The sequence below is a fragment of the Pongo pygmaeus genome, chromosome 16 (assembly GCF_028885625.2).
Source record: "Pongo pygmaeus isolate AG05252 chromosome 16, NHGRI_mPonPyg2-v2.0_pri, whole genome shotgun sequence".
NCBI lineage: Eukaryota > Metazoa > Chordata > Mammalia > Primates > Hominidae > Pongo > Pongo pygmaeus.
The window spans coordinates 19,726,014-19,740,979 of NC_072389.2; the positions used below are offsets into that span (position 1 = coordinate 19,726,014).

General features: G+C 33.6%; 1 pseudogene; it reads left to right on the forward strand.

The window, feature by feature from the left end:
- Positions 1 to 14,966, forward strand: part of LOC134738346 (neurofibromin-like) — a 57,631-nt pseudogene that overhangs the window by 34,638 nt on the left and 8,027 nt on the right.

Here is a 14,966-nt window from a genome sequence, read left to right on the forward strand (position 1 = left end):
CAAAATAAATACCTTAGAAAACACCACATTATACTAAAAAACATTTGTACAAATGTAAAGCAGTTAGCAAAGCCTTTAGCTATTGTGTAAATCTTACTTGACAAAGAATTCCCATAGCAGAGAGCACATACAAATGTAATAAATGTAAAAGGGCCTTACTCAAAACATATACCTTAGATAACATCAGAGTTTATGCTAGAAAGAAACTTTATAGGTATAATAAATGTGAGAAAGTATTTAATAAAAATAAAGTCTAAATAAAAATCAGAACTATCACCTTAGAAAGAACTAAGGTACTAACACTTTTGTAAACAACTCTGAATTAGTGTGTTTATTATAACAAATATTTCAAACCCAATTAGATAATTAAATTGTATGTTTAAAAAGAGTGACGACATTGGACAGGCATAATTATATTCAATGTTCACTTATTTTCATAATCACAGTATTTGAGATTGAGAAAGTATTGTTGATGTAATTAAATTCAGATTACCTTTTTTTCCCACTGTGGTTGCTGTCTCTGACATGAGAGTCCCTTCTATATTAGGTAGCAATCATCCACATAAAGTCTCCCATGGAAGACTAAGGGCATTGGCATATAGGATGTATGATGTAAGCTAAATAGAGTTGCTCTTTTTGTTTGACTTACAACAGTGTTAAGTCATGTATGAGTTAGGTGTTCAGAATATTATTGTTCTGCACTGAAGTGTGAGACAGAAACACTCTGAATTTTAGATATAAATAGTTTTACCAACTACCCATTAAAGAGGAAGTCTTGCTAGCCCGTTAATATTCTGATGTATCTTCATAGTAGCAAGTTAGATGTCCTGAATATTAACTACTGTGATAACTATATTAATAAAGAAATATCAAAAATATCAGAGAATGATTCAAATAACTTCGCTCTGGTAGAACATGGATTATTTAGTTCTCTAAATACTTAGGCTTAGTTTAAGAAAATAGAGACCGCATTTTTTTACATAGGTCGTGGTGTCAGAATAAGAATGCTTCTTGAATGTTTGCAGTCTATATTTTGATGATTGAGAAAACAGTGGATTTTGAAATGGTTTATTCAGTCTGTGTAAACTTAATTTGTTCTTAAGAATAAAATGGAATGTATTTTAATTTGTTAACACTGTTGTTTATTGAATAATGTCTTATCCTGACAAAAATGTTAACTTATTCCACCTTGCTCAAGATTCCAGGTAGTAAATGGTAATGATACACTATTGGGTTATCTAGATCAATGCTATTTTTAGCATTTTTTACCCTTAGTAGTAAAAATATAATTTGGAGAATGTTGATTCCATAAGTTATTATTTGTTACTCTAACAAGTTATTGATTTCATACATTGTATTTATATTTTAAAATATTTTTTGTAACTATTGGGACATTATAATAAACACAAACATAATAATACATCTCATTCTGTAGCTATTAGTTTATGTTTAGCTATACCAAGAAAAGACTGTTGTATAGTATCAGAAATAATATGTGTATTTTTTCTTTTTTTTTGAGATTGAGTCTTGCTGTCTCCCAGGCTGGAGTGCAGTGGCACGATCTCAGCTCACTGCAAGCTCTGCCCCCTGGGTTCATGCCATTCTCCTGCCTCAGCCTCCTGAGTAGCTGGGACTACAGGTGCCCGCCATCACGCCTGGCTAATTTTTTTTTGTATTTTTAGTAGAGATGGGTTTTCACCGTGTTCGCCAGGATGGTCTTGATCTCCCGACCTCGTGATCCACCTGCCTCGGCCTCCCAAAGTGCTGGGATTACAGGCGTGAGCCACTGTGCCCGGCCGTATTTTTTCTAATGTACAAGGTAAATAATTAGCAGCCCAGGACTAATGAAATAGTGCAGTGATTTTATGGGATACCAGTTTGTTTCCATTTTCTCAAACCACATTGCAAACAGCAAAAGGGAGGAAATGTGCAGCTGATAGATCCTAGGAAATTAGATTGGAAGCCATTGTTTTTAATTCAGAGAAGGCCATTCTTTCTGGGCACTTCTCTCTAAATCTTGTTGACCAGAACTCTATCATATGGCCACCCAATGCAGAAACATCTTTCTGCAGCATAGGGAGACATATGAGGGCAAAATTGAAAATGGTTGTTACTTGTGCTGTTTCACAAGATCTGACAAAAGGCCTTGTGCATCCACAAAGATGTTAGGAAAAAAATTCCTCAAATTCAGAATACAATATTCTCACATGCACAAGAATTTAAATTATAAAATAAAAACTAAATAACAGTAACAAAAAAACCCTGCCAGAGTACTACACAGAATCTCTCTAATTTTCCTGAAGACTCCTCCAACTTCACACCTCTGCTGCAGCTGTCATGTCCCTGTACATTGAAATGTAAAGTATAAGAAGAAATTTAAAAAAGAAAATGTTGACTCAAACTACACTTTTGTTAGACTCTCTGAGGTTCTGTTTTGTAAGTGATTCAACATTCTTTTTTTCTATGTACTTTCCAAATGGTTTTTTGCTCTTTTTTATTTTTATTTTGCTCATTTATTTTAGATTTTATGGATATATAATTTTACATATTTATGGGGTATATGTGATCTTTTTACTACAAGTATACAATCTGTAATGATCAAATCAGGGTTTTGGAATATTTATCACCTCAAACATTTATCATTTCTTTATGTTAAGAACATTATGAATATTCTATCTTTTATACAATAAATTACGGTTAACTATAGTTGTCCTATTGTGTTACGAAACACTAGATCTTATTTCTTCTATTTTTCTTAATGTTTAATTAAAATATTGTTTCAGGCTGGACATGGTGGCTGATGCCTATAATCCCAGCACTTTGGGTCAATGAGGGAGGATCACTTGAGCTCAGTACATTGAGGCTGCATTGAGCTATGATTACGCCACAGCACTTGAGCCGAGGACAGAGTGAGACCCTGTCTTTAGAAAAAAATAGGCTGGGTGTGGTGGCTCACACCTGTAATCCCAGCACTTTGGGAGGCCTAGGCAGGAGAATCTCATGAGCTCAGGAGTTTGAGACAGGCCCATGCAACATAGTGAGATCCCATCTACACACAAAATTTAAAAATTAGTTGGGCATGGTGGTGTGCAGCTGTGGTCCCAGATACTTGGTAGACTGAGGTGGGAAGACTTCTTGAGCCTAGGAGGTAGAATCTGCAGTGAGCCATGATCATGTTACTTCACTCCAGCCATGGTGATAGAATAAGATCTGTCTCAAAGAAACCAAAAAAATAAAATATTTGCTTATTTTTTGAAAAAAATGCACAACATTGAGAAATATGGAAGTTATTTTAAAAGTTTTTTATTCTCTTCTAAATGCATTTTCTAAAATATACAAAAAAAGTAAAAAAAAAATGACATAACTGACCTCACCTGCATTATGTTAAGTGAAATAAACCAGACACAAAACATAATGCAGTGTATCATTCCATTTATACAAAATAGTAATCATACCACAATAACATAGTTAAACAGGTAATAAAAACGGGCCGGGCATGGTGGCTCACACGTTTAATTCCAGCACTTTGGGAGGCTGAGGCAGGTGGATTGCCTGAGGTTAGGAGTTCGAGAGCAGCCTGGCCAACATGGTGAAACCAAGTCTACTAAAAACACAAAATTAGCCAGGTGCAGTGGCGGGCGCCTGTAATCCCAGCTACTCAGGAAGCTGAGTCAGGAGAATCTATTGAACCCGCGAGGCAGGCAGAGGTTGCAGTGAGCTGAGATCGCACCACTGCACTCAAGCCTGCATGACAGAGACGCCATCTAAAAAATGAAACCAAACCAAACAATAAAGGTAATAAAACGGAATGTCCACAAAAGGCAAATCAGTAGAGTAATGATTGTCTAGTCCTGATAGTGGAAATATTTTAAAGTTATACCATGGCTATAGTTGCATAATTATAAATATACCGGAAACATTGAATTGAGTATGATGTTATGCATATTTCATCATAATTTTTTTAAAAAAATAAGCATGCCATAAAATAGCAAGGTGGTTAAATTGCTTGCTGAAAACAAACAATCTGAAAATGCATCAATTTTTGCTCATTTCAAGGTTTTTGATTAGGTGTTTCTGAATTTGTCCGTTAGGTCTAGTTGGTATATTAAAGTCAACAGTTCACACTGAGAATTTTCTACTTCTACCATTCTGTCATTTTGTGCTTCATATATTGGGGTCTTTGTTAGGTACATGCATATTTAAAACTATTTTATCTTCTTGATAGATTTATAATTTTTTAACATTTATAAAATTTCCTATGTCGATTAATTATAACAATGTTGTCTTAATGCCTATCTTGTCTAAGTGTAACCACCCCAGCTTATTTTGCTTACTATTTTTGTGAAATCTTTTTACCCATCCTTTCACTTTCAACCTATTTGTGAGTTTAGAACTAAAGAGATTCTCCTGTAGATAACATAAAGTTAGTTCATGTTTTTGTTTGTTTTTAAACCATCTGCCAATCTTTGCATTGGAATTGTAGATGTTAATTTCTATTTAAACTATTTATAAGGAAGGGCACACTTCTGCCATTTTTCTAGTTGTTTTCTAAAGTCTTGTATATTTTTGTTAATTAATTCTTATATTACTGACATCTTTAATGTTCTAGTATTTTTCCAAAACAGTTTTGATTCCCTTCTCATTTCCTCTTTCACTTCTTTCTTTAGTTATATTTTTAGTGGCTACCTTAAGGATGACAATTAATCTCATCACCATGTAACTGTACTTTAAATTAATACCACCCATAATTCAGTTTTATTTTAAAAGCTGTTTCAATAGAGATCTGCTCCTCCAATGTTATGTTGTTTTGTCACATATTACATCTTTATGCATTGTATGACATTAACAAAGATTTATAATTATTTTATGCATTAGTATTTTAAATTATATGTAAAAAAGAACAATAGATAAAATAAAAGTTACAAAATATTCTTTAATAGTGGCATTTATATTTTGCCATGTACTCATTTTTACTGGCATTCTTTATTTTTTCATATGGCCTTGCATTATTACCTAGTTTGTCTTTTCATTTCAACCCAAAAGATAACCTTTGTCATTTAATGCAGACCAGGTCTACTAGTGACAAGCTGTTCAATTTGTTTTGATCTATATAGCTCTTGGTGTCTTCAAAGGTCTTCAAAGATGTCCTTCATCTTTGAAGAGCAATTTTGCTGAAAATAGAGTCCTTTGTTGGCTTTTTTTTTTCTTTCTACACTTTAAATATATTGTCCTGTCATATTCCGGACTCCATAGTTTTTAGTGAGAAATTATATTCTGGACTGTGTAGTTTTTAGTGAGTTGTTAATGTCAGTGTAGATGCATTGCAAATAGTAGTCTTTTCTCCATAACTTTCTTCAAAGTTGTCTCTTTAGCTTTTGAAAGTTTTATTGTAATTTGTCTTGGTGTAGAGTTCTTTGAGTTTATACTACTTTGAATTCAATGAGATTTTGGAATGTGTAGATTCATGTATTTCATCATGCTTGGGAACTTTTTAGCCATTATTTCTTCAGATGTTCTTTCTGCCCCATTTTATCTTTCTCCCTTCTTTCAGGAGTTTTCATAATGCTTGTAATGGCACATTTTATAGTATCCCATTGTTATCTTAGGCTCTGTTTGTCTTTATTCATTATTTTTTATTTCTGCTAGTTGGGATAATACGAATTGAAGTGACCTCAAGCTTGCTGATTGTGTCTTTCATCTGCTTAAATCTTTTGTTGAACCTTTGTGGTGAATTTTTTATTTTAGTTACCTTAATTTTCAACTTTAGAGTTTGTCTTCAGTTTATAATCTCTATCTCTATTAATATTTTCTATTTGATGAGACATTATTCTTCTGTAATGTTTTTCCTTTTGATGTTATTTATCTTTGCAGCACATTTAAGACAGGTAATTTAAAGACTTTTTCTAGATTTTTCAATGCCTACGATTCCTCTAGGACTGTTTCTGTTAATATCTGTTATCTTATTAGTGGGCCATTATTTTTTCATTAATTTATTTGCACGCTTTGTATTTCATTGCTGTTGCTGAAAACTAGACTTTTTCTATTACAACAACCCTGAAATAATATTCTGTCTCATCCTGTTGGGTTTTTTTGTTGCTTATTGTAAATTTTACTTGTTTGTTTAGTGAGTTTTCAAAATTATTTTTAAAATATCGTCCTTTTGTCGTGTTTAGCAATAAAAATCTCTGTTTTATTAGCTTCACATGAGCTAGTTATTTGACAGAGATTTTCTCAAATGCCTGCTCACATCAAATATAAATCTACTAGTTCTTGCAGTTGGGTTTACTCAGGCAGAAAGATTACAACTTTGCTGTTTTCTTTTCTTCCTGCTTGTGTGGTGCTTGAAGGTAAAGCAGACATGAGAGATAACAGCTTCTTAGGTCTTTGTGAGCATTTGCCTGTCCCTTGACTGACCCTGAGCATGCTTATGGGCTTCTGGATTCTCAGGAATATGTGGATAATTTTCAAAGCCCGAATCCCCCAGGCATCTCACTCCTCAGTCTTTTCTCTTAGATATTCTACATGACTTTTGCTTGCCCCACTGATATTCTTTCTCCAAGGTGTGATGAGTAGTTAATTAGCCCTTAACTATTTTTGCCAAACATTAGGTTATTAATTTAGAATTGTTTATTTTTAATGTAGGTGTTTACTGCTGTGAATTTCTCTCAACAGTTTGCTGCATCTCATGTTTTGATACTTTTTTGAGACAAGTTCACACTGTGTCACCCAGGAATGAGTGCAGTGGTTTGATCAGGGCTCTCGGAAGCCTTTACCGTGTAGGCTGAAGTGAACTTGCTGCCTCAGCCTCACAAGCAGCCAGAGCTACAGGCAGGTGGTACAATGCCTGGCTAATTTTTGAAATTGTTTTGTGAAGATGGGTTCTCATTATGTTGCCCAGGCAGGTCTCAAACTCTTGGGCTCAGTCCTCCCACTGTTGCCTCCTAAAATGCTTAAATTACAGGCATGAGTCACAGCACGCAGCCTTTATAAGACCTTTGATATTTTTTCGTTTATTCTGTTTTCCCATGTTTGTAACGTGTTGTTCCAAATTATACAATAGTTCTATGGTAGTTGTGACAGATTCGTGACATAAAATAGAGAAAACATAAGTTACATTTAAATTTGGGATAAACAACAAATAACTTTTTAGTATAGCTATGCAATGTTTTTATATCTGGGTGTAATATGTGTAAGCAATTATTGAAGTATATACTAATAACAATTAATCATTTACCTGAAATTCAAATATAACCAAGTGTGTTACATTTGTTAATCCTTGTTCATAGGAGCCACTGTTCTTTTCTCCAGACTCAGCATTAATGACCTGAGAACCTTCATTAGAGAAAAATAAAGTTTGATAATTAGCAGATACATTCTTTTGCGGTATGTAGTAGTCATTAGAGAGGGTGTGGCATAAATTAAAGCGTGTGATCTGGATACCTTATGGGGAGAAAAAAATAGAATTCTTACCTATGTTGTTTTATCTAATTGAATTATCTCTTTCTGTGATATAACTTATGATATATACAGTATATTTAGTAAAAGTGATTTCCACATAAGTAGTAAGTAGTTATTTGTATATTAATTGTCCATGTTTATTTTCTGGAACTAGACTGCAGTATTTAATATGTGGAGATTATTATGGCTTTAATCTGATATTATCCTGGAGTTTCTTTTAGGTTTAACATGACAAAAGAACCATATCATGTTGATGGCACCAGTATATTTTGGTGGCAACTATCCATTGTTTGGTTCTGGACATTGAGATAAATGTGTACTTATACTAGATTATATGTTAGGAGAAAAAATAAAAACTGATATATAAACTATGCAATTTCCTTTTTGTAAACTCATCCATATCAGGTGGTTTAAAATTGGTTAGCAGTTTTCTAACTCCGATGTTAATTTCTGAGTATGAGGTAAAAAATACTGGCAAATCATCTTCATTGCCTTGCACATTTATATTTGTGGTTTGTGCACTAGTACCATCACAACTCACTGGGTCACTGTAGCCTCAAGATCCTATGCTCAAGTGATCCTTCCATGTCAGCTTCCCATGTAACTGGGACCACAGGTACGTGCCACCATGCCTAGCTAATTTCTTTCTTATTTTTGATAGACACAGGGTGTGACTGTGTTGCTCAAGCTAATCTCAAACTGGCTGAAGCAATGTCCCTGCCTCAGCCTCTCAAAGCGGTGGAATTATAGGCATGAGCCAGACCTCTATTATTCTAAGCTGTGGGCTGAATTAGTTGGATACAATAGTGATGACTGTATTCAGGGCAAATAAGAAAGTAATTGCAGAATTATTCAATAAAATTTTATGAAGGGTTCTCACACAGAGATATCATGATTAAGATATGGAGAATTATCTTTACTGTTAGCGACCTTGGTGTTTTTCCAAGGCTTGGAAAGGCATCTTTCCATGGAAGGGTATCTCTGTATAAAGTGAAGCATCAAGAAAATTATCACTTAATGCAAATTCATGGATCCCATAAAGTAGAAAAAGGTAGTCCATGTACTTTTAGCATTGAAAACTGGATTTTAGCAATTTCCTCCTGAGATGAAATAAAGCTTTCATGAGATTTCTCTGGGATAAAAACAAAACTTGAACAGAGCCAGAATTATTTTAAGGAGATTTGTTTAATAGGACTTGTGGTAAGTGGAATAATGCCACGCAAAGGTCCCCATGTCTAACCGCCAGGTTCTAGGAATGTATTATGGTATATGACAAATGGGAATTCAGGCTGCAGATGAAATCAAGGTTGATAACCAGCTGACTCTAAAACAAAAACATTAACTTGAATTACAGATTTGGGCCTAATGTAATTATAAGCATTCTTAAAAGTGAAAGAAATAATAAGAGAAACTGAGTGCTGTGATGTGAGTCAGTTAAACTTTTTTTTCAACTTTTTCTTTAGGTGATTATTTTCCTTTAACATAAAATTTACTTTAGCTCAACTATACAAACGTGAGTTATTGTTATGTAACCATCACTCTTCATTAAGAAATGCTTTGTAAAAAGTGAGCCAATTTTTCATATAAATTCTTCAAAATACATTCTCAACATTATACATCAAATTATATATACATACATGCACACATACACTATATATATCAAGGATTTATATGATAGGATTAATTAAGAAAAAAATTAGTGGAATAAAAATTATGATAATTTTGGCCATAGAATATATAATACAGATGATGTGAAGTACAAAATATGTTTTTATACTTCATATTTTGATGTACAAAGTATGTTTGTCTGTAATTTAGATGATTACTTTGCACTTGTGTTCTCGTGAAAAATGCCTTTCATTTCTAAGCTGGTGTTGGCATCTCAGCCAACACTTTTCTCCTTCTTTTCTGCATCTTCTCCTTTTCTGCTTTTTCTCAGGCCAGAGCCCACTTACCTAGCAGTCTGTCATGTGGCCCTTGTCCACACGGTGGTCCTTCTCACCACGGTGTTCTTGTCTCCACAGCTCTTTGAATCACTGAGTTTTCAGAATGACTTCAAATATGAGGCATCTTTCTACCTGAGGAGGGTGATGAGGGGCCTCTCCATTTGTACCACCTGCCTCCTGGGCGTGCTGCAGGTCGTCACCATCAGCCTCAGCATTTCCTGGTTGGTGAGGTTTAAACGGAAATCCACCATTTTTACCTTCCATTTGGTTTCATGGTCTCAGTTTTCCTGTTAGTAGTAGCCTGATCTTTTACACTGTGGCTTCTTCCAATGTATCCCAGACCAATCTGCATGTCAGTAAATACTGTTCACTTTTCCCAATAAACTCCATTATCAGAGGACTGTTTTTCACTCTGTCATTATTCAGAGATGTTTTTCTTAAGCAAATAATGCTGTGCTCAAGTGTGTACATGATGACTGTCATTCAGGAACTAGAGGAGATCCTGGTACCTTCACAGCCCCAGCCTCTACCTAAGGATCTTTCCAGAGGCAAGGGCCATCAGCGCATCCTGCTGCCGGTGAGTTTCTTGGTGGGCATGTATAAGATGGACTTCATCATCTCAACCTCCTCAACCCTGCCATGGGCATATGACCGTGGTGTCTAGAGGCTAGTGGGCAGTGTCTATACCATTGTCAGGTTTTTGGTGCTACTGAGATCTGATAAAAGGATAATCAATGTGATGTAAACTGTAAGACAAATGTTTAAAAGGTTAATTTTATGAATCCTGTCATGAGTTAAATTATTCAGTGTTGATTATAGAGAATAATCCAAAGTTAAAATAATTGGATAATTTATTTGTATGTAGGATAAAAGTAGTAGGAGATTGCTTTTTGAAGATTTAAAATTATATTCAGAGTGTATATTATTTGCATTAAAGTAATTTTAAATGTTTTGAAAAGCAAGTATTGATATAATTAAACTTTCGAATAACTTAGTGCTTTGCCTTTATTCCTTATGTTTATGTGGAAGCATGTGGTCAACTTTTGATGCATTACAGCTCTGAGCGGTCCTTCTGTATTAGGTGGTCATCATTTATATACTTCTCCATAAAAGATTAAGGACCTGGAAATGTAAGATACATGAAGAAAATCTAAGTGGAGAGGCTGTTTGTGGTTAAGTGATAACAGTGTTGTAAGCGATGCATGAGGTTCAGTGCAATATCCTCTGCATTTTATTAATAAAGAAACACTGTCAAATTTAGAAGAAAATTGTTTCATCAAATGCACATTAAGCTAATAAAATAGAGTGGATTTTGATATGTCTCTTAGATTATTTGTAAACTTTATTTGTTTTAACAAATAAAAAATGTTTTTAATATGTTAAGGGTTTTGTGCATTGATTGAAGTGTCATCCTGCTGCCAACATTAACTTATTCTACCTTACTCAGGCTTGTAGGTAAAACATGGTAAGACTATACCATTAAGTAATATGGTGGAATAACACCTGTAGTGATTCTTTTTCCCAGTGGCCTTATACTTCAAATAATTTAGAGAATATTGTTCCCACGTGTTACATTATTTATTTTGTAACTGTGAGGTTATTGTGATGGTTATACTGAAGATTATATAGGAGTATAATCAAAAGCCCTACATTTCTGAATTCTGAATAACTATTTAGAAAATTCAGCCTACATTTTTTTGAACATGTTATCTCTGGTTCTACAAACACAAAATTTTAGTTTTAATTTACATGGTGTAAAATTTCTAAATATATTACTCTAAAGATAAACTTTAGATGTAAAAGAATTGGTGAAGTAATTGTTTTTGTGTGAGTGTGGACCTATTCTGAGTAGAAAAATATATCAGAACAAAGCAGATGATTTCATGAGTGTTTATGATACACTAGCAAACTAAAACCTCACAGATTCTGAAAGCAAATTTATTTCCTCTGCCTTCCATTCATCTCTAAACTCTTATGGTTCAGAATCTCCCCATCCAAACCCTTTGTTCTAGCTTGCCTTCTATTCATGCTAGACCTAATGTATAATTTTCTTCTTTCAGAGTTCATGAAGTATTATTTACGTGACCTGCCTAATGATTATAGCTCTTTCTGTAAAATGTAATGGTGCTAACTAAATAATTTGAAGATCTGAATAATTTGGCAGTGAGTATATTAAGTTAAATTTCATTATTTAATTAGTATATTTAATCTTTTCAATTAGAGAATTCTATTTAAGCAAAATGTTTTTATTATTATTTCTTTCATGTTTTATAGTAGATATATTTGATATAATTATTGAATTTATTGACCCATGTTTTCAAGGTAAAAACTCGGGAGGCTTCATAAGCCATGGGATTTTCTTGTCATTTGTATCAAGTAAACAAACACAAGATGGTGCTAGGAGTGTAACAAATGCTTTACAATTATCAGGAAATATTTCTGCTCGAGTGAGTTTGTATCTTCATATAAGAGATTAAAAACACCCAGAGTGAAGAAGTGGCATTGGTTTTGCATGGTGAGAGAGGAAATCTGTAGCCAGGCTGCACAACTAACTCTAAATTTCGACAGATAAATTCTGCTTCTTTTATTTTCTAATTATCTTCAGTTTTTCTTTCACTGTCTTTTTATCTTCACCCCCAAATACATGTGCATTACAGCCCTTCTCCTTCTTTGCCTGTGTTATGGCAACAGCTTGCTCGCTGTTCTCCCCGCCCCGTGTTATTTCACACAGTACTCTGCAGGTTCTGAGGACAACTTAGAATTATTTTTAATGTGCCTAAAAATTCTTCGTAGCTGGAGAGTTTGAGGTCATTTATAGATTACAAATGCAACATTCTTGTCACTTAATTTAGGTAAGATAATGCAGTATCCATGGGCTGGATCGTTGGACAGATAGCATTGTTTGTTAAAGAAAAACATTATTGTATTATAACACAAAGAATGGTAAGTATCAAATTAGACTAAGTGAAGTATTAATACCAGTGGGCCATGTATTATTAGTGCTACGTAAGACAACAAATCAAAATTTGGATATCTCATTAGAGACGTGTCTTAGAAATAAAGTATTAAGGAGAGTTAGTGGTAAGTAAAATATTTTACATTCAAATTTCTATGAAATATTTATCCCACTGCTTATGTTTCCATGCAGAATCTTCTGTTGTTGAGTGGGTATAATAAGTTTTGGACAATAATAAAAGAACCTTTGTGGGTTTAAAATTTGGAATAATCTTTTTTCCAGATTTGTATTGCAATCTTGGGAAATTTCTCACTCATATTATTATAACTTCTTTTATTTGAATGGGCACAGTTACAGTCCACAGTTTTTATTCTCAGTCACCTAATTTCAGCCAAATTCTAGATCGTTCTCTTTAGAGAAATCTCAAAGACAATGGCAGGCTTTTGGATTAAAACATTTTCTCAGTGGTTTTGGATGCAAACCTGTTTTCAGTGTTTACAGAAGGGCCAGAGGTGAAACCATTAGCAGCACCTGCCTTTTTAGTGTCTTCTATACTTGGAATTCCAGGTGCCTGGAGCTCAAAGTAAAAGCTCTAAAGTACATAGGATTCTCCCATGCACTGTGCTGGTTCTTGCACATGCTGGTAAATATCAGAGTTTCTATGCTTATGACTGACAAATGAAATGACAAAAACGTCACAAAAACTATATATTTTGATACTATGCAGCTAAGCTTATGAATAAGACACAGACTTATTTGAAACACTACCTTTTCATGTTTCTAAATTTTTTAAATTGACAGATAAAATTATATGTATTCGTCATGTAAAATGTGGTTTTGAAGCATGCATACATTGTCTAATATTAAATTCTGGCTAATTAACAAATGCTTTACCTCATATAGTTATCATTTTTGTGATGGAGAACACTTAACATTGACTATATCAGTATTTATAAAACATAACAGTATATCATCATTAACTATAGTCACCAGGCTTTACAACAGATTTTTTTAACTTATTCCTTTAATCTAACTAATTATGTAGTCTTTGAAAGACATCTACCCAATCCCCTTCCAGAATATCTTAGCCTCTGGTTCCGCTATTTTAGTCTCTACTTCAATGCAATCAATTTTTTAAAATTCCACATAGGAGCAAAATCATGAGGTATTTGTCTTTCTGTGTCTGGATTATTTCAATTAACATAATCTCCTTCAGGTTCATCCATGTAATTGAAAATGACAAGATTTTCTATTTTAAGGCTGAATAATAATCCATTCTGTATGTATGCCACATGTTCTTTATCAATTTATTTGATAATGAACCCTGAGTTTGATTTTATATCTTGGCTATTGTGAATAGTGCTGCAATAAACATAACAGCACAGATGTCTCTTTCACATACTTGATTTTTTTGATATATGCCCAATAATGAGATTGCTATATCATATGATAGTTCAGCTTTTAATGTTTGAGAAATCTCCATGCTGTTTTGTATAATGGCTATGCTGATTTACATTCAGTGTGCAAGCATTCCCTTTACTCCACATCTTTGCCAATAATTATTTTTTTGGCTTATTATTAATAGTCATTCTAACAATAGTGAGTTGTTGTCTAATAGAGGTTTAGATTAGCCCTAACCTTAGATTGGCCTTAACCTTAGATTAGCCTTATAATAATTTACCTAGCATTTTTTCATATATTTTTTAACCATTTGTATGTCTTCCTTTAAGAAATGTTTATTTACATCTTTCACCCATTTTAATAGTTACTTGTTTATTGTTCTATAGTTGTTTGAGTTTCCTGTCTACTTTGGATAGTAACCCTTCATCAGATATATAACTCGTAAATATTTTCTCTTATTTATACGTTATTTTTCTTCTGTTGGTTGTCTCTAGTGCTGTGTAGGAGCTTTTCAGTTTTCAAGTAATCTCATTTGTCTACTTCCACTTTTTTTGCTGGGATTTTGAGGTGAAATAAATAAGAAAAAATTATTTTCCCCACCAGTGTCATGGAGCTTTCACTCTGTTCTGTGTAGCAGTTCCAGAGTTTTGAGTCTTTGATTTATGTTGATTGAGGGTCTCATTTCATTGTTCTGCCTGGAGATACTCAGTTTTCCTAACACCACTTTTGAAGTAACTGTCCTTTCCCCACTGTGTGTTCTTGTCACCTTTTTGTAAGATCCTGAAAATTTATGAATTTGTTTCTGGGCTCTGCATTCTGCTTTATTCACCTATGTTTCTCTTTTTAAACCAGTATCATACTGTATCCATTCCTAAAGCTTTGTAGTGTATTTCAAAGGTAGTGTAATGCTTCCAGCTTTATTATTTGTGCTTAATTTCTTTTGCTGTTTAGTGTTTTTGTGATGCCATATGAACTTTAGAATTTTTGAAATACTCTAAATAATTTCATTTGTATACTGATAGAGACTGCTTTGAATCTGTAGATTGTTTTGCTCAGTGTAGACATTTTAACAGTATTAATTGTGCCAATCAATGAACCAGAAATATCTTTCCATTTATTTGTGATTTAGAAAGTTTTTCTACCCAGTGTTTTTTAGTTTTTAATATAAAAATCTTTCACCATTTTGGCTACATTTATAAGTAAAC